A 26,472-nucleotide genomic window follows, 5' to 3' on the forward strand; every position below is an offset into this window, starting at 1 on the left:
CAAATAAAAACTACCTTCATCAAACACCTATATATGTCTGGCAATCAGCGGTCGGCTTGTTTCAACAAGGGAACACTGGTGCTAAGGCTTCGTAGAATTTGTATTCTCTCACCTAAGATTTGTACCCAATTTGTAAGTCTGAAGTTTTTTTGAAACTCTCTTCCTATTTGAAATGAAACAAAACTAAGAGTGTAACCTCATTATTTTAACTTGTACTTTACCACCTGGAATGTGAAACTGTGGTTTGTAACAAAGTTAAAAAGTACTGAAGTTGTCACAGACAATAGGGTGGGTGGAGGGATGGTTGGCAATAATATGAGCAAGTCCTGTTTGGAGAGTGGGCAAAGGGAAAACTTCAATTAACAGATAATGGTGTTTTCCTTTAAAAATATGATGCCTTAGCAACAAGGACACTGTTATCTGGTCAGGTAAGAAGGATTTATTTGATTATCAGTGGAATGACTCCTGAGACAGTCTTGTATAGCAGAGAGGGTTAGACAGAAAGGGAGAAATATTGTAGTTACATTAAGGTTGTTATTAATCTTAGCCTCAAGTAAACAGAGTAAGGAACACAATCTTTTGCTATTTATTAATCTTAAATTCACAACTGAAGGCTTGTTCTAGGTAGGAAATGGGTGAAACTAGTCCTATAATCCCTGGATCATGTGACCTGAAAGGCCAGAGACGGCAGGTTCAAAAGTAACTTTCTAAAGGGAATTGGATAAAGAAAAATGTGGAGGTGGACCTGGAAAGAAGATCTGAAATAAAAGCAGAAGGTTTCATCTGGACAAATGTGAGCTGTTGCATTTTGGGCTGGACACATAAGAGTACTGGTCTGCAGAGGGGTCATGGGATGCAAGTCCATAGTTTCCTGCAAATGTCAAAGCAAGTGTTTAGAGAAGGAAAGCATTTTTATCTTTCACAAGTCACAGAATTGGGTGCAGCATGGTGGAAGTCATTAAGAGGTTGCCTGGATTGGAGAGTGTTAACTATAAGAAGCTGAACAAACATGGGTTTTCTCTGAGGGAAACCTGGGAGGCATAGATAAGATAGACAGTCAGAATCTTTCCCCCCAGTCAACGGTTCATGCATATGGCTTGAAGGTGAGGGGGAAGGAGATGCGCAAAGCACAATGTATATACATGAAATTCATGTTGCTTGATTTCACATCACACAGATGGAGACTGTCAATCACATAAAGGTTTAAGAGTTAACTCTATTATCATTATTGTCAGGATAAAAATGTATTTCTATATGGAATGTGATGCTGATAAAGAATCACCACTCAGTCATTCATATCTGCACAGTTTAAAGCTTACGAATTGCTCACATCTGACAACCAAATCACAGAGGGATAACACAAAAAGGAACTGGAAGGTATGATGAATTTGGAACTTCAAACTGTATTCCTTGCGGTGGTCAGTGTACATCGCTTGGTGTCCTTGTGAGTTCAATGAAATAAGATTGTCAGCCCCAACACTTTCACTGATTTGCCACCTCCCCACCCAACATTTTCCACTGCCCCCATTGCTTAGGGAATCCCTTAAATGATTTCTCCTTGTAGTTTGGAGGATTAGTGCCTATTGAATTGGAAATATATTTGCTATTCCCAATGCTATTCTTCCAATAAACTCACAGTCAGTCAAGTTAGTGCAGCTCAGAGCATTTGTGAAGTGTAGAATGTTCGAAGATGACTGGATTATTACTGATACAAAATAAAAAAGCTGCAGATGTGTGAAGTCTGAAATGAAAACAACAAAAGCGCTTCCAATGCACAGCTGGTCAGGCAGCATCTGTGTAGAGCAATGGTTCCCAACCACCTTCTTTCCACTCACATACCACTTTAAGTATTCCCTATGCCATCGGTGCTCTGTGATTAGTAAGGGATTGCTTATTGCTTAAGGTGGTATGTGATGGAAAGAAAAAGTTTGAAAACCACTGTTTTAATCATACCTAATTGACTCGTAATGTGCTCCATTTCATAACTCCAAAGGAAATAGACCATTGACAACTTTTCTCAAGCATTCTCATCCTTCTTTTCCCACTCACATACCACCTTAAGCAATCCCTTATTAATTACAAGCACTTATGGCATAGGGATTACTTAAAGTGGTATGTGAGTGGAAAGAAAAAGGTTGAGAACTACTGGTATAGAGAGATCCTTTCAGGCATTATTCATTTTCTAATTTAATCGTCCTTCATCCCTTCCATTCTCACGTCTTCCCTTCACTCTCCACTTCCTTTAATTTCAAGTTCAATTTTATTTTTCATCCGATTGTACAACCCAATAAACCAGCGTTCCCTAGATCTCTCTCACACACATATATAACACTCAAACAGACAAACACTACATAGATAATGCAGAGTTGTTTTAGCAGTCATTCAACCATATCACTGCCTGTGGGAAGAAGTTGTTCCTCAGCCTGGTGGTTCTAGCTCTAATACTACTGTATCTTTTCCCGACGGGAATAGCTGGAAAGTGCTGAGTGCGGGGTGGTAGGGTCCTCCATGATTTTGTCAGCCCTCTTTAAACAACAATCCCAATAAATCACATACAGTATATTGGGGAGAGGTGGGTGGAGGCAGACCACAGTGATCCTCTCTGCCACTTTTATGGTCCTGTAGATCAACCTCTGATTCGATGCTCGACAGCAATTTTATGACACGGTGATGCAGCCAGCCAGAGTACTCTCGATAGAGTTTCTGTAGAAAGTTGACAGAACGGTGGCTGGTGGACTTGCCCACCTCAACCTTCTAAAGAGGGGCAGTCACTGTTGCACCTTTCTATCCGGTGAAGAGATGTTGTGTGTCTTGGACAGGTCACTTCCTAAGTGGACTCTGAGGAACTTAGTGCTCCACTTTCTCTAGTACTGAGTTATGACTGGTTTGGTTCTCTTGAAGTCCACAATTTGACTTATCTATGTTGAGATTCTCACACTGTTTCACAAGATTTTTCATCTCTTCTCTGTAGTGTGATTCCTCCTTGTTGCCGATGAGACCAACTGCTGTCGTCGTGTCATCTGCAAACTTGACGTCTCTATTGGAGCTCGATTTGATGTTGCAGTCATGTGTCAGTAGCGTGAACAGGAGCAGACTGAGCACACAACCCTGAGGTACGCCAGTGATTAGTGCGATGGTGTTTGACATTCTGCTGACAAACTGCAGACTTTCCATTAGGAAGTTCAGAATCCAATTAGAAAGAAAAGTGTTGAGTCCCAGAGAGGACACATTCTCTATCAGCCACTGGGTTATGATCAATTTAAGTGCTGAGCCAAAGTCAATGAACAGCAGCCTGGCACATGAGATGTCATCCTCCAGGTGGGGCAGGACAAAGTGGATAGACAAGGCTATAACATCGTCAGTGGAACGTTTCTGTCTGTAGGGAAATTGAAATGTTCTGATCTCCATGAACTTGAATTGTGGGATGTAGGTGTCAACAACATTTCACCCATACCTTACTTAAAAAAAAATCTATTGTAACACTAACTTCTTTCAGCGCTAGGTGGCAACTTAGTTTCTTTGTGCACGGATGCTGTCTGACCTGATGAATATATTCAAATCTTTCTTTTCTTTTTCCATTATTGCCTGTCCAACCAAAATTACTTTTTATTTATTTTTCAATTTTTACAGGTTATTTTTGTTTGTTTTTGATGTGCCAGATTCAACTACATCTTTAAATTTGGCGTTGATAACACAATGGTGAATGGAAATAAAGGAAGGAGATGAGAGTCTATGGGTATGGTGCCGAGCTAACAACCTCTTTCTCTCCCGTGAGGCTGCAGTCAGTAGGAGTTTCCATGCGTCTGTGCCTTGTACTTGTGAATATGACAATAAAGCCCATTACTGACACTCAGCATCGAGTAAGACAAAGGATAGACTTCAGCAGGAGGCTTGTGCAGGGCCAATACCCACATCAATGGTGCTGCAGTCGAGACAGTAGATAGCTTCTTCCAAGTAAACATTTCCGGGGAGTTGATTTGGAGCCACCACATTGATGTCACAGTCAAGAAAAAACATGGATGTCTCGTATTCAGTTAGGAATAGCTGAGTGTTGTTGGGATTGTATGTATCTGGCTCTCAGCACTGGAATAGCCGACATAAACCGTTGTTCGATTAATTTTTGACAAACTATGAAGAAAGAGGTTTGAAGAAGCCAAGCACCCTTCTCTCCACTGATCAAACTTCCTTATTTATCCCATAAGCAATGGCATAGGTGGAACACAGATCACTCTTCCAAGCATGAAGATCTACATCACAGATCTGCATCTTCCCAATTCCTACTGCTTTAGTACAGTGATAAATGTTGGTATGTAATATTTATGTGCACATCAATTTGTGATCCTCATTTTTCATCTTCATTGCCCTTGAAGGAGACAGAAATAATTTTTAAACGCAGCTCCATTCAGATTTCTTTTGTTTGAAGAATTTGAAACTCATTTTATGTTTCCCATCTCAGTTGACATCAAATTGGTATGTCAGGCATTTTCTCCAAATTAATTTGAATTGATGGAATCAGCACTGGTGGCTCTGAGAAGGCAATGGAACAGAATTTCTACACTTAGGATTGCCTTTGTAAGTTATAAAATAGAATATTACAGCACATTACAGATCCTTCAGTCCACATTGTTGTGCTAGCCTATGTAAACTTACTTCACAACAATCGAAACCTTCCGTACATTGCACCCATAACCGTCTATTTTTCTTGCATCCATGTGCCTTTTTAAGAGTCTTTTGAATGTTCCTATTGTAACAGCATCCATGACCATCCGTAGCAATGCCTTCAATACTCTCTGAGTAAAAGATTTACTTCTGACACCTCCCCTGAACTTTCCTCCACTAACCTTAAGCAGATGTCCTCTAGTACTTGCTATAATCACCCCAGGAAGAAGATGCTGACTGTCCACCTTATCCATGCCTCTCATAATTTTATATACCTCTATTAAGTCACCTCTCATGCTTCGCCACTCCAAAGAGAAAAGCTCCAGATCTGTCCACCATGCTTCATGGCATGTTCTCCAATCCAAATAACATTTTGGTAAATCTTTTCTGCTCCCTCTCCAAACATTTACATCCTTCCTGCAATGAAATGATCAGAAATGAACGCAATATTCCAATTATGGTCTAACCAGAGTTTTATAGAGCTGTATCATTATCTGTTGGAAATTGGAAGGTGATTCATCTGAAGTGAACAACAATACAAATAACTACTTGTGGCCTAAGCTAGATTGTGCCTGTATCAGCTTGGTTCAGGGGATACACTAAACCATGAAGATTTCCATTTCATTTGTGCCTCAGAAGCCATCATCTTCCTTCTCTGAAAGAAAGGGATCATACAGAGTGCCTGGGTGCATGGTTTCATGGGCATAATGACTGATCTGCAACTCTTTCATTTACCTGCCTTGTTCCTTCAAAACTTAAGGACCTTGATATAATTCAGTCTCTGTTTTGAAATTTCCATTTGAGGCACAACTTCAGCAGCTTTTGTCACAGCTGACAATGCTTACCTTCTGGCTTGGTCTTGTTCAATTATTTGCAGCATATAATATAATTGGGGTAGAAAATTATTCTACAACCTATATCAAGTATTAATAATTGAGGTCATCCTGTCATGATACAGGTCTGACCAGCACCTTTCGTCACCCAATTCTGACACCCACCTTTGCCTTGATTTATGAAAACATGGCTTCAGGCTTTCCACTTGGAGTAAGAAATACATTGCCGAAATAAACACGTGTGTTCCCTTTCCCCTTTCAAATCAGAGCCATGGACCATGGTTGGACATAATTTGTCCCTAAAGGAAGACCTTAACTAAAGATAGCAAAAGAATGTCCTGTTTAACAAATCATATTTATTTTTTAGCTGTTCAAATGACTTGAGCTTTCCCTGCTCATAACAGTCCTCAATACACCTGATCCCTTTCTGGCACCAAGTGTCAGGATCTTGTTATCTATTGTCAATGGTAATAAACCATTCTAAACTTGGGAGTTTTTGGAGACAACCCCACTTTAAGTCCAATACATTGATTAATTTTATTCCACATATATAGTGTATGTCTGAATAAGGGGGTGTCTTTGTCACTGGATAACAATTCAAAGCCCCATTTATAAATAAAGACTCCTGCTATCTTCTCACCTATCGTGTGCAAGCCAATTTGAACCCAGAATGGTGTACCTCCTCCCTCAAAGAGTGAAGCGATATACCTTGACTGAGCTGCCCAATAATATTTCTTGAAGTCTCGTAATCTCAGTTTGCCCAGACTGTAATCCCAGGTTAATTTCTGCGAGGGGACCTTGCACAAAACACAGCTTTTCGCTTAATATCTTGGTTCATGTGACAAACTGTATTCAATTGTATCCCAAATTATGACCTTGCCTATTAGCAGTTTTCAAATCCCATCTCAGGTAATCAGAGAATCACGGAGAGGTACAACATGGCCCAGCATGTCCATCCCAACATTTTTGTCCATCTACGTTCATTCTATTTGGCCACATTAAGATAGTAAGCATTTCCTATTTGTGCCTACCTAAATGTATTTTAAAGGTAGCGATTGTATCTGATTCCACCACTTCCTCTTGCAGGGAGTTCTCAATATTAACTATTCTATGTGTAAAAAACCTACCCCTCACATCCCCTTTAAAACTCCATTCTCTCATCTTAAATCTATGCCCCTTTGCTATTTTTTATAATATACTTTCCATGGGAAAATGATTATGACTATCTCACCTATTGTGGTTCACTGTTAGCCAGAATCAGACACACACAAAGATAAAGACTGTACAACAGACTTTAATCCACAAAGACTTCCACAGAGCCAGGCTGGCTTTGGCTGCAGCAACTCTGAGTGAGGCCTCGGGAGGCCGGCGCAGGTTAATATCCCAGAGAGTGATTGACACCCGACTTGGTGGGCTTGATCCATTCAGGCCAACTGATTGACAGCTGGCCAGGTGTTGTCCTGTCCCCTTACACTCCTGCAGGTACAGAGGTTGCCCCCTGCAGTAGGCCAGTGGTGTACCACCACACCTATCTATGACTTTCATAATCTTCTATACTTCTAGCAGGTTAGTTATTATCTTTCTCTGCTCCAACCTTTTCAATCTCTTCCATAAAAGCAGTCTTCCAAAGCAGGGAACCTCAGGGTGAAAAGAAATCTGCTGGAGGAACTCACTGGATCAAACAGCATCAATGGGGGATAAAGAGTGGTCATCAATGAGGATTGGAACCCATTGATGCTGCTCAACCTGTTGAGTGAACCTCCAGACAGATTTCCTCTGCATCCTCTCCAGCACAATCACATTCTTCCCACTGAGTTAACACACTCCCCCTATGCAAGGAATTTTACAGTCTGTACCAGCTCTTGACTGTATGTCCTTCCTGCCCCATGCCAAAGTGTTTGGTCTGCAACCACACAATTTAATGTCTTGGATCTGGAGTAATGGGGTTGGATGTTCATTGCCTTGTTGTTGACACCTACATCCCACAATTCAAGTTGAACAGTAATGATTGGATCAAAGCTACATTTCTGCTCTCTACAATGGCTGGCAATGCAGGTGTTAACACCACAGTACTTTATTTATTTGTGAGCATTTCATTTGACTTGAAGCAATGTTCCTTCTGCTATTGGATGACAGACCACATTATGCTTTTGATGCATGGCACTTTACACAATAGGATCTTAATGCTTGTTGCATTGACAAAAGGGTGTTAACAATTTCTAATCTATGTTGATTGCCAGGATTTACGAGAGTTATCATATGTTATAATCCATCATTATGAGGATTTACCATAATCAGAATGTTTTAAAATTCATCTTTGCTAGGATTTATGATAGCCATTATATGCCACATTCAAATTACATTTCCAGTTTTATGAAATATGTGACTGAAACCATAATATTCATGTGATTTAAAGGGGTGCTGTTTTCACAAACACCGCAAAATGTTTTGCAAACTTTAAAGTGATTCTTTCAAGAATTATGCAATAACAATATACATCATCTATGCAAACAAAATATTGCACCTTGCAACACAAAATGAATCAAGGATCTTTGCAATCTTTTTTCCCCTTAAAAAGAGCATAGTATGTTCTAAATTGTTAATGATAAAATGCAGCTCATTAACTACATATTTGGATTGATTCATGAAAATGACACTATCCTAGCAACTCGTGAGCAACTCCATGTGAAGCAATTGCTCACAATGTTTGAAGACACATTGTCAGGGGTGATGGATGTAGAAGTCACCTTTCGTTGGTGGTGGAATAAAAAAAACAATCCCTGTCGTGGTAATCGGAGAACGTTGGATTGTGGCAATTATCAGAATGCACTTCCAAGGAGGAAACCTACTGTCTGGCTTTGATGTGACTCCATATCCACTGATGCATTTGACCCTGAACTGTTTTCCAAGTTCAGCAGGGACAATGTATGGAAGATAGCACCAAGATCTTGAGACCAAAAAAATCTGCACATTTGCAAGCAATGAGAAGATAGAGGGACTCAAGGGTTCTTACTTGAAACACTGACTGCTCATTTCTCTCCATGGATGCTGCAGGGACTGTCAGTCATGGGCAAGACAAAGGAGTTGATTGTTGTCTTCAGGAGGATGAAGGACCACTCCCCATTTCATATCAATGGATCAGCCAAAGAGAGAATAGGGAGTACAAAGTTCCTTAGCTTTCATTTAAAGGACCCACAGCTCCTCTTCATTAGTCAGGAATGGGCAGCAGTGTCTACAATTCCTTAGGAGGTTGAGGAGGGCAAGTCTACTCGCCACCATCTTAACAATGTTCTAAAGGAGCACAATAGAGAGTGTCCTGGCTGGCTGCATCATACTGCGGTATGCTAGCTGCAAAGCATCTGATTGGAGATTAGTACGGAGGGAAATGAAAACTGCTGAGAAGATCACTGGGGCATCCCTTCCCTCTATCAATGATAACTACTGAGAGTGGTGCTTAAAGAGGGCTCAGAGAATTACTGAGGGCCCTTACCATCCATCCCGCAGTGTCTTTGAGACACGACCTTCAAGGAAGAGTTACAGGAGCATAAAAGCTAGGACTGCCAGGCTGGGAAATAGCTTCTTCTGGTAGGCAGTGGGGCTGTTGAACAATCCGAGAAACCTGTAAATTATCTATCTATCTATTTATTTATTTAGGATTGCTATGTATACATGTCATTTGTGTGTAGGGTATAGTGTGTATCTGTGTGTGTGTGGATTGTGGTCCAGAGTTACGCTGTTTCATTGAGTTGTTAATGTACAATCGGATGGCAATAAACTTAAACTTGAATGTGAATTTGAATTACTGCCTGGAGGAGGAGGGGGTTCAGGTCTGAGAGAGGGTGAACAGACAGGCCTTGCCAGAAATGTGCAACAGGTGTGGGTAATCTCCCCAATTAATGTATGTACCAACTACATTATATCTAGACTATCACAAGTAATCCAACCCAGAAACCTTCAAAGATTACAATTTAATAGAACTATTAAAGAATCAAATTCATTAAAATTAGAAAATAATCCACAAAAATTAACAAAACTTAATTACTCAAAAAAACTCAATAATTAGTATTCCATTATTGCTTAACAACATGATTAAACTGAGATTAACTTGCAATTATTTTTTAAATCTTGCTATTAACTTTTCTAATTGCTCATCAGTCTAGAAAAAAGCCAATTTGTTTGTTTTTCCCGCAGTGAAGGAAATGGTAATATGATAAACTTGTCTGTCTTACGCAGTGCTTCATCTGCATCCTGATAACTGATGATGTGGTGCCCAGAAGATCACTCTTGCTCCTGCTCTCAGTGGTGTCAAAATGCCTTCAATGGTCTCCTCAATTATTTGGTTTTCTCCTTCTTCAGTCATTGCTGCAGGCTGTAAATCTCTTAACTGAGATTATCTGCAGGTTATTTTCTCAATGCCCATTGAAGATCTATGCAGGTCCATAGAGAGGGTTATCTGGACTTCCATCTGGCTTTTTGTTATCTAACATTCTGGCTGTTCCTCAGCTAAGGACATTGATACCGTTAATACCCATCTGTTCATCATCCTTCACCCCTCCTTGGTTCACCAATCCCCTACTGCTTGAGGAGGTGGTTGAGATGGAGACAATTGCATCTTTTAAAAGACATTTGAACAAGTTCATGGATTGTAGTCTTTCTTAAAATTTTTTAAAAATCTTTCACACTATGAACCATATTTACCAAAATACACACAAATATTTCCCTCTTGAATATACACAGTGTCATTTTCTTCCCTTTTTCCCCCCCTCCCTTCCCTCCCTCCTTCCCACCCCCTCCCTACCCACTAAATATTCAACATATACAATACAATAAACCTATTAAACAATGTCATCACACAATGAAAATAAACAAGAAAATTGTGTCATCTATTTTTACACACTGGGTCAGTTCATTTTGTCTTCTCATTCTATCATTTTAGGGGGTGGAGGTCCACAGTAGGCCCTCTCTATTGTGTTCCATGTACGATTCCCAAATTTGTTTGAATACTGTGATGTTATTTTTTAAATTATATGTCATTTTTTCCAATGGAATACATTTATTCATTTCTATGTACCATTGCTGTACTCTCAGGCTCTCTTCTGATTTCCAGGTTGACATTATACATTTTTTAGCTACAGCTAAGGCTATCATAATAAATCTTTTTTGCGCTTCATCTAGTTTGAGGCCTAATTCTTTACTACTTATATTACTTGGAAGAAAGATCTCTGGATTTTTTGGAATGTTGCTTTTTGTGATTTTATTTAAAACCTGATTTAGATCTTCCCAAAACTTTTCCACTTTCTCACATGCCCAAAAAGAGAAGGAATATAAAATCAATCTATTTGCAGATGATGTCATAGTATACTTAACAGAACTAGAATTATCAATAAAAGAATTACATAAGAAATTGAAGGAATATGGAGAAGTATCGGGGTACAAAATCAACGCAAATAAAAGTGAAGCGATGCCAATGAATAATGTGGATTTCACAAAGTTTAAGAAAGAATCACCATTTAAATGGCAAACACAAGCAATCCAATACCTAGGTATTAGACTAGAAAATAACTTAGGCCATCTATACAAATTAAATTATCAGCCATTAATGAAGAAATTACAAGATGAATTAGAACATTGGAAAGATTTACAATTAACACTGATAGGAAGGGTAAATTGCATTAAAATGAATATCTTCCCAAGGATACAATACCTATTTCAATTGTTACCAATTCTCTTAACAGAGAAATTCTTCAATGAGCTAAAGAGAATAATAAGGAAATTCTTATGGAAAGTGGGGAAACTGAGGATAGCGCGAGATAAATTAACAGAATAGTACAAACAAGGGGGCTTACAGCTACCAAACTTTAAGAATTATTATAGAGCAGCACAATTAAGATATCTATCAGATTTTTATCAAACAAGGGAAAAACCAGATTGGACCAGGTTAGAGCTAGATAAAATAGGGGAGAAGGTACCAGAACATATACTTTATAAGTGGGATGAAAAACTGGTGCAAGATAGAAGTTCACCAGTACTGCACCATCTGCTCAACATTTGGAAGAAGATTCTCGAAGAAAGGAAAAAACAAATGACCAACTACCAAAATTATTATTGACGCAAAATCAACTAATCCCTTTCACAATAGATAAACTTTCCTTTAGAGAATGGGAGAGAAAAGGGATCAAAAGAATAGAAAATTGTTTTTTGGGAAATAATTTATTATCTTTTGAACAAATGAAGTACAAATATGGTATAACTCACAGGACAATGTTTGCATATCATCAATTGAAAACCTACTTGAAGGACAAATTGGGAAGTAGACTGAGATTACCAGAAGGAAGCAACTTTGAATACATGATTACAGACACAATGATAATTAAAAGATTTATAAAAAAACATGTACATCAAGCTGCAAGAGAAAGAGAACGATGAAATAAGCTGCAAACCCAAACAAAAGTGGGAACAAGATCTAAACATAAAGATAAAAAATGAAAAATGGGAAAAGCTATGCTCCGGAACTATGAGAAATACAATAAACATGAGGTTACGCATGATACAATATAATTGGTTACACAGGCCCCAAAAGTTAAATAAATGGGACCCAACAGTATCAGGTAGATGTTTTCACTGTAAGAAGGAAATGGGAGCAACAGTACATGCAATATGGATTGTAGTCTTGATGAAGTATTCCGGGTTGAAATGTTCCACTATAGATTCTGTTTGATCTGCTGAGCTACTCCTGCAGATTGTTTTTTGCTCCAGATTCCAGCATCTGCAGTCTCTTGTGAGGCCTCTTTTTCACTCAATGATGTGGTTCTGACCTTTAGCCATGTCAGAAATGTAAGAAACACAGTGCTCATACAATGCACCTCAAATTCCTACAAGGGAACTGTGTGATGATGATAAGTTTGAGGAGATTCGGTATGTTACCAAAGACTCTCAAAAATTTCTACAGGTGTACCATGGAGAGCATTCTGTCTGGTTGCATTACTGTCTGGTTTGGAGGTGCCAATGCACAAGATAGGAAAAGACTCCAGAGTGTTGCTGACTGAGCCAACAACATCAAGGACACCATTGAGGAGTTTTCACTCCATCAGGGACATCTACAAGAGGTGGTGTCTGAAAAAAGCAGCCTCTATCCTCAAGGACACCCACCACCTAGGCCATACCCTCTTCACTCTTCTACCATCAGTACAGGAGCTTGAAGATGACCACCCAGCAGCCCTCTGCCATTAGATTTCTGAATGGACAATAAACCACAGACACTACCTCACTTCTCTTATTTTCTTGCAATATTTTTTTATTTTGAAATGTAATTTATAGCAATATTTGCCCTGCAAAACCTCTGAAAAACAGCAAATTCTGTGACATGTTCATGAAAATAAATTCTGCTTTTGATGATGAGAGAGGCCGGGAGTCTGGATGGAATTCCCAGTGCTCTTGGTCAAAGCAGCTTCACAGGGCTTTTCACATCCACAGAGCAAAGACAAGCTTATTTTAACATCTCAGCTGAAAGAAGGCATCCTTTGTCATGCGGTCCTCCAGTGTGGCAGTGCAGTATCTGCTTGGCCTTTAGTGCTCTCATGACTAGAGTGGGAGTTGAATCTGGTCTGTTTCTGTGCTGGAAATTTAACTTCTGATCAGGATTGTTGTTACCAGTTCAGGCATCACCAAGCTCTAGTACTGGAAGCTGCTAAACTACTGGAACACATAAATATCAGTGATGAGAGTGCGGTCCATGAATCATCACTGCAGACATATGAAAAAAGATGGAGAGAACGATATGACTTATGTGGAAAGCAACCACTGCAAAACCTGCTCTCCAGCTAATAGGTACCGACTGTCCTCATCTGCCTGACATACTTTTCACTTTGAAATACAACTTATTATTTATCAACAGAGACTAAAGGTCAGGAAAAGGTCAATGTAAAGTTGCTGCAAAGGCAAATCACTCACACAAAAGGATGACAGGCAAAAGTGGTTTATCTTTGAACGAATGGCATACTGCTGATTGTTTTAGTTTGAGGCACTGGATTACAGAGGTCACAAATAATTGTGCATAAAGGTAGCAAATGGAAATGGAGGCAAACTGAGACTTCTCTTTGAGAAGATCATTGATGTAAGAAAGGTTGGAGAGATTCACCCAGTGCCCAGGACAATACTTGTCCCAAAGCTGCTCAATAAAAGCAGATTGTCTTGGAGCCATTTTCCTAGAATAGTAAAATTCCCATTATCCAGAACTCAAGCAACTGTCAACCTTAAGCTATCAGCAATAAAAATAATGGAAAATAAATAGATAAAAAATATGCAAGTTTAAAATTGGTGACCCATCCCGAGCAGTAAATTTGACAATCATGCAAACCACAATCTCAATCAACCAGAAAATTCACTTACCTGGCCTTTACCTACCCTCATTGGTGTTGGATACCAGGGGTTTTACTGTACCAGTTATTGGAGCTTGTCTAGTGTAGGTTGGCTGCTAGGTCTCCAAAATATTATGTCAGAGACTCTACCTAACCCAATGGTTCTCAACCTTTTGTTTCTCCACTCACATACCACTTTAAGTAATCCCTGTGCCATCAGGTCTCTGTGATTAGTAAGGGATTGCTTAAGGTGGTATGTGGGTGGAAAGGGAAGGTTGAGAATCACTCCTCTGGACCCAATTGTTACTGAAATATTTTGCTTGATAAAAGTTGTCATTGGCCCATTTCTTTTGGAGTTATGAAACCGTGCACATGATGAGTCAATTAGGTACGATTAAAACAGAGGTTTTCAACCTTTTTCTTTCCAACCACATACCACCTTAAGCAATCCCTTATTAATCACAGAGCACCTATGGCATAGGGAATACTTAAAGTGATACGTGAGTGAAAAGAAAAAGGTTGAAAACCGCTGGGTTATGGGAAGAATTAGAATCAAAGTTTATTGTCATGAACATGTTACAAAATTTATTGTGCTGTGACAGTATTAGAGTGCAAATATTGCTATAAAATTATATTTCAAGATCAATAAATTGCTGCAAAAATAAGAACAAATGCGGTGGTGTCTGTAATTCATTGTCCATTCAGAAATCTGATGGCAGAGGGGAAGAAGCTGCCATTGTGCCACTGGGTGTTCATCTTGAGGCTCTTGTACCTCCTTCCTGATTGTAGCAGGGTTGCTGGGTGGTGAGGGTCCTTGAGGATAGAGGGTGCTTTCTTCTGCCTCTTATAGATGTCCTCAATGGAGTGAAGAGTAATGCCTGTGATGGCACTGGTCGAGTTCCCAACTCTCTGTGGTTTTCTCTTGTCCTGTGCATTGGCTTGGTGATGCCTAAACTGGCAACCAGTCAGAATACTCTCTATGATATACCTGTAGAAATTTTCAAGAATCTTTGGTGAAATATCAAACTTCTCATGAAGTACAGCCCTTGGTAATCAATCCTTCTTTGTCATTGCATCAACATGGAGGACCCAGGAAAGTTCCTCCGACATGTTGACACCAAGGAACTTAAAGTTTTTACCCTTTCCACTGTTGATCCTTCAATGTGGACATCTTTGTGTTCTCCTGATTTCCCCTTCCTGAAGTCCACAATCAACTCTTTGGTTTTGCTAACATTGGGTACGAGGTTGTTGTTGTGGCACAACTCAGCTAGCTGGTCTATCTCCCTCCTGTATGCTTTCTCATCGCTCTCTGCAATTCTGCTGACGACTGTGGTATCATCAACAAATTTGTAGATGGCATTTGAATTATGCTTGGCCACACAGCCAAGGGTGTGTAGTGAGTAGAGCAGTGGGCTAAACACGTACCCATGAGATGCACCTGTGTTGATCGTTAGTGAGCAGGAGACATTATTTTTGATTCTTACTATGGTCGGGCAGTAGGGCTGAGTGGAAAAATGGATCAGCTCATGATCACATGGCAGGGAGATCTGATGGGCTGAATAGCATATTTCTGCTCCTATGTCTTATGGTCTAATCTAACAGGGAGTTGACAATCCTGTTGCAAATATTTTGACAGGAATATAAATCTGTCAAAAAATTTTGTTCTTCGTCATATCGGATAAAATCTGAAGTAAGATTTGCTGATTTGGCTGTTAAGTTGTGATCTGTGAGGTAAAGATAAATATTTCTGTCTCTGAGTTAAAACATTATCACATAGTCTGCTGTGTTGACATACATGAGGGCAATGCTACCATGCTTCCCAACAGCAGAGAGAAAAGGCTTTCATCAATTTAGAACTCATCTCTGCATCACAACCTTCCAAAGAAATCTTCTAAATAACAGGAAAGGGTGAGCCAAAATTATAGGATGGAGATGCAGAATCTGTTTGGGTGTGCTAGAATGGCAAACTTGTTCTCAATGTCAGCAAGACCAAGAAGCTTATTGTGGAGCATAGGAAAGGGAGGATGAGTGTCCACATCCTGCCATCGCTGATGGGATGGTGGTAGGAGGGATAGTAACTTCCAGTTTGTGGGAGTCTACATATCTCCTGGAACTAGCACATCAAAAGACTCTTGGATAGGCACATGGATGTTAAAAAATATTTTATGGGTGTAGGGCAGGGAAATATTAGATATTTGTGATTAATTTTACATAGGTCGATAAACATTGAGGGCTGAAGGGCCTGTACTGTACTGTAAATTTCTATGTTCTATGTTCAACATCAATTGATGTTTGCACTGGGGAGTTACAAATCTCTGCCACCCTCAAAAGAGAGATAACAATGTCCAAGGAATGGAGATACTTTCTTCCCATCAATTCCACTTAACATCTTCAGAATTTGGAAGACATTTTAGGGAATGCACCCCTAGATTCTATAATCTTTCCTTGCATCTGAAGCCTTGGAGTGGAGCTTGTTTCAGACAAGGATGTATGTGTTGATGTGTGAGACTCCTGACACAGAAGAGTTCTGGATCAAATGAGGAGAGAGAAGGAGACAAAATTATCTAGAGGTGACGAGGACTGAAATCAATCATATTAAAACACAAATCAATAGAGGAAGCATAAGTATAACCACATGCTGAGAACTGAATGACTCTACTTGTGAGGAGAAGATTTATATTGGCACAAATCCAGCATAATCTACCAAGAGAGGTGAGACCTCTGCAAAAAGCTTTGAAGTAACTCTGGCCATCTGTTTAATTGTGAGTTAATCCATGATTTATAACTAGTGCACTTAGGCATTATACCTTGAATTAATTCACTGCATAAATTGCAAGATTGCACAAATCAATTTACCGAACTATTATCCTTCCTTCCTCGGTAAATGAATAATACCAAGTTCTTCCAATGCTCCTATATATCATCCCGGGGCATCTATATTACAACCACAATGGGATATCGCATTACTATTAGTGTCAGGAGAACTGAAGAAAAGGGAATGACAGTTGGTCAAACAACCCTCGCTCAGTACAATTGTGGTAGATCTGGTTTCTCAGCTTCTGTGCTTTTACCCATTCTCGTTAACTCCGTAACTGATCAAAAAATGGTCAGTCTCACTTTGAGCATTGAATATTTCCCATCCTTGGGCATTAGAATAGAGAATTTTGGACATTTAAAACTTTTATTTATTTTTTTAAAATATCCCAGCTCAGTCCTAAAACATGATTCCTTATTCTGTGGCAGTATCCAGATTTTTATTAAGTTTTTTGAGAAGGTGTATTGGAAAAGAGAGCATTTACTATCTATTTCTACTGGCCATTGAGAAGGTGGTGATGAGATGCTTCCTTTAACTGCCACAGTCCTTCTGGTAGAAGTGCTATTGTGAAGGGAGTTCCAGGAAGTGGATCAGCGATAAAAAAGGAACAATGCTGTACTGCCAAGTGCGAATGGTGGGTAACCCTGGGCACTCTCCATCAAAGGAGTCTGCGTCTCAACATTTCTTTGATTTCTTGGGGACTGCTATGAGGACATTCAACTCAGCCTAAGAGTCAACCTTGTGCATGTAAACTGCACTACCTCAGGATTAGTGTGTAATTCCTGAAATAAAGAAACCAGATGCAGCTGTGATGATTAGATATCGACTCATGCTCCAATTCCTTACATTCTTATCCACATAGAGTTTTTGTCAACTAACTTCAGTGGGAGATATAGGAATTGTCAACGTTTTGTGTTGGAACTCTTTATCATGTGTCCCATAATTTTGACAACTCTATTTTTCTCCCACCGAGTTCCTTCAGTAGTTTTTGTTTTGTTCCAGAATCCAGCATCTGCTGACTCCTCTCTCGTAAATCGTTACCGAGGTTCAGTTAACGATAATTGACAACAATTCCAGCAAATGGAATATCTTGGTCAGGGAAAAATGAGATGCAAGTTGCAATATTTTATGGAGCACCAATCTCAATAATAGATTTGATGTATTGAAAGCAGAACTGATCTTGAGGAATAGTTAAAACAGGTTTCAGTAAATCTCCTATTTTAGGCTTTCTTAATTTGAATCGTTAAATGACCTCTGTTATTTTAAGTAATCTTTTATATGCCAGCTGTATCTTTCCAACTCACTATGTCTGATTTCTATCCAACTGTGCAAATAGAAATTCCAGATTGTTTTTTGATGAATTTCTTCAGTGAAATTCATATTGACATTAGTTTTCAGTGACTATTGTGGTTTTCAATAACCTTCAGCATTGAATTGTCACCAAACTGGATTGTTCACAAACAATGGTCACATATTTTCTTTGCCATGTGGATAATCGTCTTGAAATTGAATATGAGGAAACTTGCTTTTGATTAATTTATCAATAGAACCTGTGCCCTTTCACAACCCATCTCCACACTCCAAAGTATTGGGCATGTGTAGAAGTTTGAATTGTATTATATTTGCAGATTATGACTGGCTACATTTCCTGTACATGTTGGGAATGTGAATACCACAGTTTGTAAATCTAAAACAATTTGACATTTGGCACATGCCCAATGTGGTATTCTTTGTCTATTGATTTATATAAATACCATCAAAATTTATTCTTCCAACTTGAATTTAAATTCAGATAGCAGGCCTTTCTGGCCTATGTAAAGTCCAAATAACCCAATTAAAGTACAACCTCCATACATTCTGAAAATAGAGAAGACACCGAATCAATCGTTGGAAACCCATGCAGACACAGGAAGAACATGCAATTTCCTCACAGACAGTGCTGGGCTCGAACCCGCATTGCTGGCATTGTAATAGCATTGCGGTAACCTATTTATGAAGAAGGGACTGAAGCCAAAAATGAGGAGGAACATCAACCAAAGAGTAGTCAATCATGGAAGAAGTAGATACCACCTCATTAAATGTATTTAAAATAGATAGATTTTTAAATCAGAGGGGAATTAAAGATTATGGGGAAAGAGGGGAATAAGTGAATCTGATTCTCACAGGCAGTTCAGTCAGGGCCTTATTGATTGATGGAGCAGGCTTGACGGGCCAATACTGAACCGATTATGGGGATCGGACCTGTTTACCCCTAATCTTAAATTCCCTCTGAATGAAAAAAAGATGAGCTACTCCTGCTCCTATTGTTTTGTTCTCTTATTCTATTGCATATATCTTTTAACTAATATATTAAATCTTAAAAAGGAACAAGAAATTACATTATTTGTTTTTATTTCTGTCACTTAAAGAATCATCCAAGCAATTAATCCTTTATAAAATCAAAAAAAAATTCTTCAGATGCTGAGTAGTACAGAAAATGGCGAAAATATTCATCAGAGTGAAACACGAAAGTCTGCAGACACTATGATTGTAGTAAAAATGCACAGAAATGCTGGAGGAACTCAACTGGTCTCGCAGAGTCCTTTGGATGTAAAGATATATTACTGACGTTTTGGGCCTGGGTCCTTCTTCAAGGAATACTCAGGCAGTAAGTGTGGAAAAAGAAACAGTGGTCAGACTCTATTAGATAGCATATGGATATTACCCTGCAGTCTCAGACTATTCTCCACACTATCAATAAGGTGACCCAGCACAGTGTTGTATCTAGGTTAATTGGTGCCCTAGGGCTGCTACAGACATCGGTGCTGTAAGGTAAAACATCATGAGATGGGAATGTGTAAGGAGTTACCCTGTACAGGGCTGTAACAAGAAGGGGAGGTGTCCTTGTACTCCTGTTAGGTAAAACATCATGAGATGGGAATGTGCAGGGCTGTAACAAGATGTGAATGCATCCTTGTACTTACAAGATAAGAGAGACATTGATGGATTGAGAGGCAGGAAGCTAGCAGGGAAAGGATAGCAACAGTTTTAGTCATTGGACAAGTAATGATATGATGATGTTCTAAGCACATATCCAAGGGTATAAAAAATCACCATTTTGCTGATAACGGCAGAATGCATTCTCCGACTAACATGGTTAGTCGCAAGTGTTACAATCCGGTAATAAAGAACAAAGAACCCTGATTTCGACTCAGCCTGGTGTTTGTCTCACTCATTCATGAACAAAGCAGACCTAACAGTGCCCTCCCCATTTAAAGAAAACTGAACACAAAACGGCCACCTCACACACATGTTGTGGATACAGGTTGCAACTCTACGAAGTAACATATTTAGTTAAGATCTTATTTTATACTTTGAACTACTTTGTTCATTTTGTTGTTCCATTAAATAAAACATCAATGAGTATTTTCTTATTTTTATGAGATGCATTGTCTAAATAAATTAATAACAAATAACACCCTTCCATTTATAGATTATTTATTTGGCGAGGTATTAATTGGAAAATCTCTGTGGGCGGCTGGGGCAGGCTATTGGGGGGCTGTCAGTGGGCAGCTGGGGCAGGCTATTGGGGGGCTGTCAGTGGGCAGCTGGGGCAGGCTGCCCGCTGACAGCCTACCCTGCCGGCCACCTGGCCTCCGGCACCCCTCCGAGCCGCTTCGGCCTTTGGAGTCACTCATCAGCGCCAGTGGCTCAATGCAGGATCAAGAGGAAAAATGGCTGTCTTCCCTGGCTGGCAGAGCAGTTCAAGCTGCGTGGGGGATTATGGGTAGGGAAGATGGCCATTTTTTCCAATTGATCCCACATTGAACCACTGCCAGCTGCCACGCATGCTGAAAAAGCCCCAAAGTGGCCTGATGAGATGCTGGCTGGAGCAGCGCTCTGGCGTGCTCAAGTGAGCCCTGGCAGTACAGCACTGCAACCCTGAGATGGAGATTAATGGACTCAGATATTGAGGGGGTAAATTGAGCCCTTGTTTTCTGCTACATCTGCCCCACCCTAGATACGCCTATGACCCTGCAGAAACCTATTGCAGGATGTGGTGCAGACCGAGCATGTAATTACAGTCCTGATGGTGTAATGAACTGGAAATTCACTACTGATGTGATGTCCTAAGGACTGGCTCCTCCCCCAACTTCACCCCCACATATCCTGATATAAACTTTGGATCCCCACCGAAACCCCAGTTCAGTCCAAGGACTATTGTGTCCTCTTACTGAATAAAAGCGTATTCAACTCTTTCTGGTCTCGAGTGCTCTCAATTGCGCTTCAATTTTATTCAGTAAAGAAGAGGATGGAAGCTCTGTTGAACCCAGTGATGCTCCTAATCTATCCTCTATCCCGAAAGGCCCTATAGGAATTCACGTACTGGCTGGAGTGCTTCCAAATATACCTGTTGGCCACACATATGGTCTACTCCACGGATGAACTCAAGAGATCGGTGCTTCTCTCACGCATCGGACCTAAAGATTCCCGATCGTCAGGGATTGTCCTACTTATGAGTCTTCCGTCAATAGGCTGAAGGCTCCCTACAGGAGGCCCAAAAATGTTGTTCTAGTGAGGCATCATCTCTTGCAACGGAAGCAGTGGCCTGGTAAGTCTATTGAAGATTTTGCCCTCATCCTACGAAAACTCACGAGGAACTATGGGTATGAAGACGGCACGGCCCGAGAACAGGAAGATGAGCAGATATGGAACACTCTTGTTGGTGGTGTGAGGTCCAAGTACATCAGGCAATGGTTGCTGGAGCAAGGCACCGTGGTGCTCTCTAACAACATGTGACTGGCCAAGTGGCTGGAGATGGCCCAGCTGGAAGCTGATAACCTGGAAGGCACCCTCGGCCCTGACAGCAGCGGCTTTCGGCACCAAGAGATGCTTCTTCTGCAGTTGGCAGCAGCACCCAAGAACTTGATGTCCTGCTAAAGACTCTATCTGCTCTGGCTGTGGTAAGAAGGGACACTGGGTGAAGGTCTGCAGGGCGAGAGGGAGTGCTGAGGTGTCCAACGTGTGCGTAACCATCGCCGGGCTGACTAAGGTGAGCCATCTTGCTGGTTTTCAAAATCGGTGCCAATAGAAGAAGAAGGAGGGTGGCCATCTTGCTGCACTTCATGGCCCCTGCCATCTTGCCTGCCAGTGAGGGGAATGGCTGTAACTCTGGAGACCTGGCAGTGATGGTGTTGGACCAGGAGATGCCACACCAACCGAACAATTCCATGATCAAGGTGGGTATTAACGGAGATAAACTGAAAAGTTTAATTGACTCTGGCTCAACTGAAAGCTTCATAGACACAGAGACAGTCCTTCTAATTATCGTATTTTTTTTAGCGTCCCTTACGCAGTTTGTAAATATTCAAGAACATTGTAAGGTTCATTTATCTTTGCAGGAGGGGGAATCCAGAAAGTTCAGAATGTATGTAGTTAAGAATTTATGTGCTCTGGTTTTGCTGGGTCTTGACTTCTTGTGTCACTTTAAAAACATGACCCTGGAGTATTCTGGTCCTCGTCCTCCCACTACAGTTCAGAACAGAAGGCCCCAAAACTCTGATGCCACTTGTTGTCTCTCCACACTGAATATAGATCCACCTCCTCTGTTCCCGGATCTGAGTACCGATTGCAGACCAATTGCTGTAAAAAGCAGGCGGTACAGAGGACTGGGCATTCATCAAGCCTAAGACACAGAAACTGCTCGATGAAAACATTAGCGAGCACAGTACCAGCCCTTGGAGAGCACAGGTGGTTGTGGTTAAGGGGGAAGAAAGTTCCAGGCTAGTAATTGACTATAGCCAAACCATTAATTGTTTTACATTCCTGGACAAATACCCCCTCCCTCGTATTTTGGACATGGTGAATGAAATTGCGCAGTATAAAGTTTATTCAACCATCGACCTTAAAACTGCTTACCACCAGTTGCCAATCCATTCCAAGGACTGTCCCTACACTGCTTTTGAGGCCAATGGGAGAATCTTATCAGTTCCGGAGGATTCCATTTAATATCACAAATGGGATCTCAATTTTCCAGATCAAATGGTGGACAAATTTAAGTTGAAGGCCACCTTCCCATACCTCAACAATGTTGCCATTTGTAGCCACTCTGTAGAGGACCATGACGCCAATCTCCAGAATTTTCTCCATGCAGCTGAGGCCTGGAATCTCACTTACAACACCAGTAAGTGCGTATTCAGGGCTAAACACCTAGCCATCTTGGCCTATGTGGTGAAGAATGGCATCATTGGCCTCAACCCCGACAGGATGTGTCCCCTGTTGGAACTCCCAATCCTGAGGAACATGAGAGCTCTAAGGACATGCCTGGGCTTCTTCTCTTATTGCACCCAGTGGGTGCCCCAATATGCAGACAAGGTTCATCCCATCTTAAAAACCATCTTCTTCCAACTGACAACTGAAGCTCAAAATGCTTTCAACTATGTCAGAAGCCACATTGTGAAGGCTACCATGTATATGGTGGATGAGAATGTACCTTTCCAGGTGGCAAGTGATGCTTCAGATGTAGCCCTGGCTGCAACCCTTAATCAGGTGGGTAGGCCGGTTACATTTTTTTCCAGGACTCTACAAGGTCTCGAGTTTCGTAACCCATCAGTGGAGAAAGAGGCTCAAGCCATTGTGGAGGCCACCAGGCACTGGAGGCATTACCTGGTGGGCAGAAAATTCACACTCCTCACAGAGCAGCAGTTGGTAGCATTCATGTTCAATAATACAAAACGGGGAAAAATTAAAAATGATAAAATCATTTGGTGGAGGATCAAACTCTCCACCTACAATTACGATATAATCTATTGACCTGGGTCCCTCATTGAGCCTCCAGATGTCCTGTCCAGAGGAAGTTGTGCCTCTGCACACAGCAGCCAGTTGCAGTCACTATACAATGAGCTCTGCCACCCAGGCATCATGCCAATGGCTCACTTTGTCAAGGTACGCAATTTACTCTACTCAATTGAGGATGTCAGGGAAATGACCAGGTCCTGTCAGGTCTGCTCTGAGTGCAAGCCGCACTTCTACCACCCCAGGAAAGCACACCTGATAAAGGCATCCTGGCCCTTCGAATGACTCAGTGTTGATTTCAAGGGACCCCTTCCCTCCACAAACAGGAACGTGCACTTCTTCACAGTCATCGATGAGTACTCTCATTTCCTGTTCATCATTCCCTGTTCAGACATGTCCAAGCTGTCGGTCATTAGGACTCTAGACTCCATTTTCACCCTGTTTGGGTATCCTGGCTATATCCATAATGTCTGTGGCTCATCACTTATGAATGAGGATCTGCATCAGTTTCTGCTGGTAAGGGGCAATGTATCCAGCTGAACGACCAGCTACAACCCCCGGGGGAACAGTCAGGTTGAAAGGAGAATGCTACAGTTTCGAAGGCCATAAAATTGACCCTCCGGGCCAAAGGACTTCCAGAGTCACACTGGCAGGATGTCCTACCCATAGTGCTTCACTCCATCATATCATTACTCTACACTGCATCCAATGCGACTCCTCATGAGCTGATGTCTTCTTTTGAGAGAAAGACCAGTGCTGCTTCGAAAGCATGTGAGGAGGAGCAAAACTGACCCCCTGGTTGAGGGAGTGCACTTACTCCATGCCAACCCTACTTACGCCTATGTGGCAAACCAGGATGGCAGGGAGGACACTGTCTCGATTAGGGACCTGGCTTCCGCTGGAACTGAGGGTCCATCACCTCAAGGGAGCCAGGACCAACCCAGTGTTCCATGTGGAACACCAAGAGCTCAGATGAGGTGACTCAGGAAATGGTTCCAGCCACTCCTCAATCAGAGCCGGATCACCTCTGCCCCAAGGTCATGGAACAACAGGAAGATCAGGAAGTCCAGAGCCCACATCTCCAGACCTCCTGACAGGTTGAATTTATAAATATTGTAAATTTTTTTCTATGACTTTACTATGTTCTCTGTTTCATCTGCAGGCTTCATTCTAAAGGAAGGGGTGAATATAGTGAACTGGGAATCACTACTGGTGTGATGTCCTAAGGACTGGCTCCTCCCCAAAGTCCACACCCACATATCCCAATATAATTGCTGGATCCCCGGCAAAACCCCAATCCAGTCCAAACACTATTGTCTGTTATTCTTACTGAATAAAGGCATGTTGTACTCTCTCTGGCCTTGAGTGCTCTCAGTTGCGCCACAGATGGGTGAGGCCCCGACCAAGATTTTAAAACCAGTCTTCAGGAGTTACTGCTGCAAGGAGCCAATTAGTGTCCTAAGTAGGAAATTTAGAGGGGCACACAAATTATTGTTGAATAAAATACTCACTTTATATCTGACAACAAATCAAGACATATTTATCTATGAATTACGAGGCATCAGAATGTTTGAAAGAGCTTCGGGGCCATTCAGAACTGAGAAGTGTCATCACAGATAGCAAAAATTATAGTGGGATTATTAGTTTTATAAATGTTGGTTGAAGGGCAAGTATTCAGTAATTGTGTGAGAGAATGATATCAGATCTTTAGTACTCACTAGGAGAAAGAGACTGGTGAAAAGCAGTACCTTCTACAGTTCAGCATACAGTGCACACACACACACACACACACACACACACACACACACACACACACACACACACACACACACACACACACACACACACACACACACACACACACCCGCAAGCAGACCCACATGCACACACACTCTTCAAATCCACAGACAGTACCACAGTCTGGGTACTAAATATCAATGAGATTGATAAAAAGAAAGAGCAACTTCAAGAGTGGGGACAGAGCTCACACCCTTGTTCATATTAATGGCACTGAAGTCGAAAGAGTAGGTAGGTAAATACAGATTGTTGGGGATAAGTATCTCCAATGACCTGACCTGGGGCAAGAAAATCTGTGCGATGGTCAAGAAAACACACTGATGTCTCTATTTTTTCAGAAGACCAGGAAGTTCAGCTTGTCCCTCATGTCCCTTCAACAACTGCATTATTGAAAGCAGACTTGCTGGAAGCGTCAGTGTGGGATGGGAGCTTCTCTGCTCAAGATCAAAATAAAAGCTGCTGAAGATGGAGAATGTAGGTCAGAACATCACACAAACTTCCCTCCCCTCTATGGATTTCATCCACATCCTCCGCCACCTAGAAAAGGCAGCCAACACACCCCAGACACACCCGCTTCTCCATCCTCTCTTCAAGCCTTCAAGGAGAATGCTCAAGAGTGAAAGCGGGCACAAACAGGCTTAAAGACAGTTTCTTCCCCACAGCAATCTGGCTCCTGAATGAACAAACAACAGTGCTTTCATGCTTGGTGCTAATTAACCATCCTTTTCATTGTAATCTTACACTTTGTAAATTGTCCTCTTTACGTGGCTAAATGAATTTTAGAGATAACCTGTTAGTCTATTTGCTGAAGAACCCTTCTCACAGTACTTGGTATTTTGTAAAAAAAAAACTTAAATGTTTCAAAAACATTTGGATAGCTTTATTGATAGGAAGGGTTTGGGGGTATATTGAGGGATATTGGCCAAATTTAGGCGAAGCGAGTAACTCAGATGAACAGCTTGGCCAGAATGGAGAAAATGGGCTGAAGAGCCTGTTTCCTGTGTAATTCTGACTCTTTCAGTCCTGCACTATCACTATGTTCACGCTTCTGGACTGGGCTCAAGATCATCGGACTTTGTGTCGAAGGAGGATTATGAATTGTCAATCTTGCTTTGACTAGATTAACAATGATAATTCAGAACGTGGAAGTAAAAAAAAGGAAGCTGCAGGAAGCTCCTGGGTGGGCTGCTGTTCAGCATGATCATGGCAATTCCTCTTTCCTGCATAACCCCTAATG

The 26,472-nt window shown here is 41.1% G+C and overlaps 1 long non-coding RNA gene across 1 annotated transcript in view; it reads left to right on the forward strand.

Moving 5' to 3' along the window:
* LOC138756274 (uncharacterized) overlaps positions 1 to 26,472 on the forward strand; it is a 50,037-nt gene that overhangs the window by 14,600 nt on the left and 8,965 nt on the right. Inside the window, exon 2 of the long non-coding RNA XR_011352938.1 lies at positions 2,972 to 3,113. This is a non-coding gene — a long non-coding RNA (uncharacterized lncRNA). The remainder of the gene's footprint in view (positions 1 to 2,971; positions 3,114 to 26,472) is intronic.

This window comes from Narcine bancroftii, chromosome 3 (assembly GCF_036971445.1).
Source record: "Narcine bancroftii isolate sNarBan1 chromosome 3, sNarBan1.hap1, whole genome shotgun sequence".
NCBI lineage: Eukaryota > Metazoa > Chordata > Chondrichthyes > Torpediniformes > Narcinidae > Narcine > Narcine bancroftii.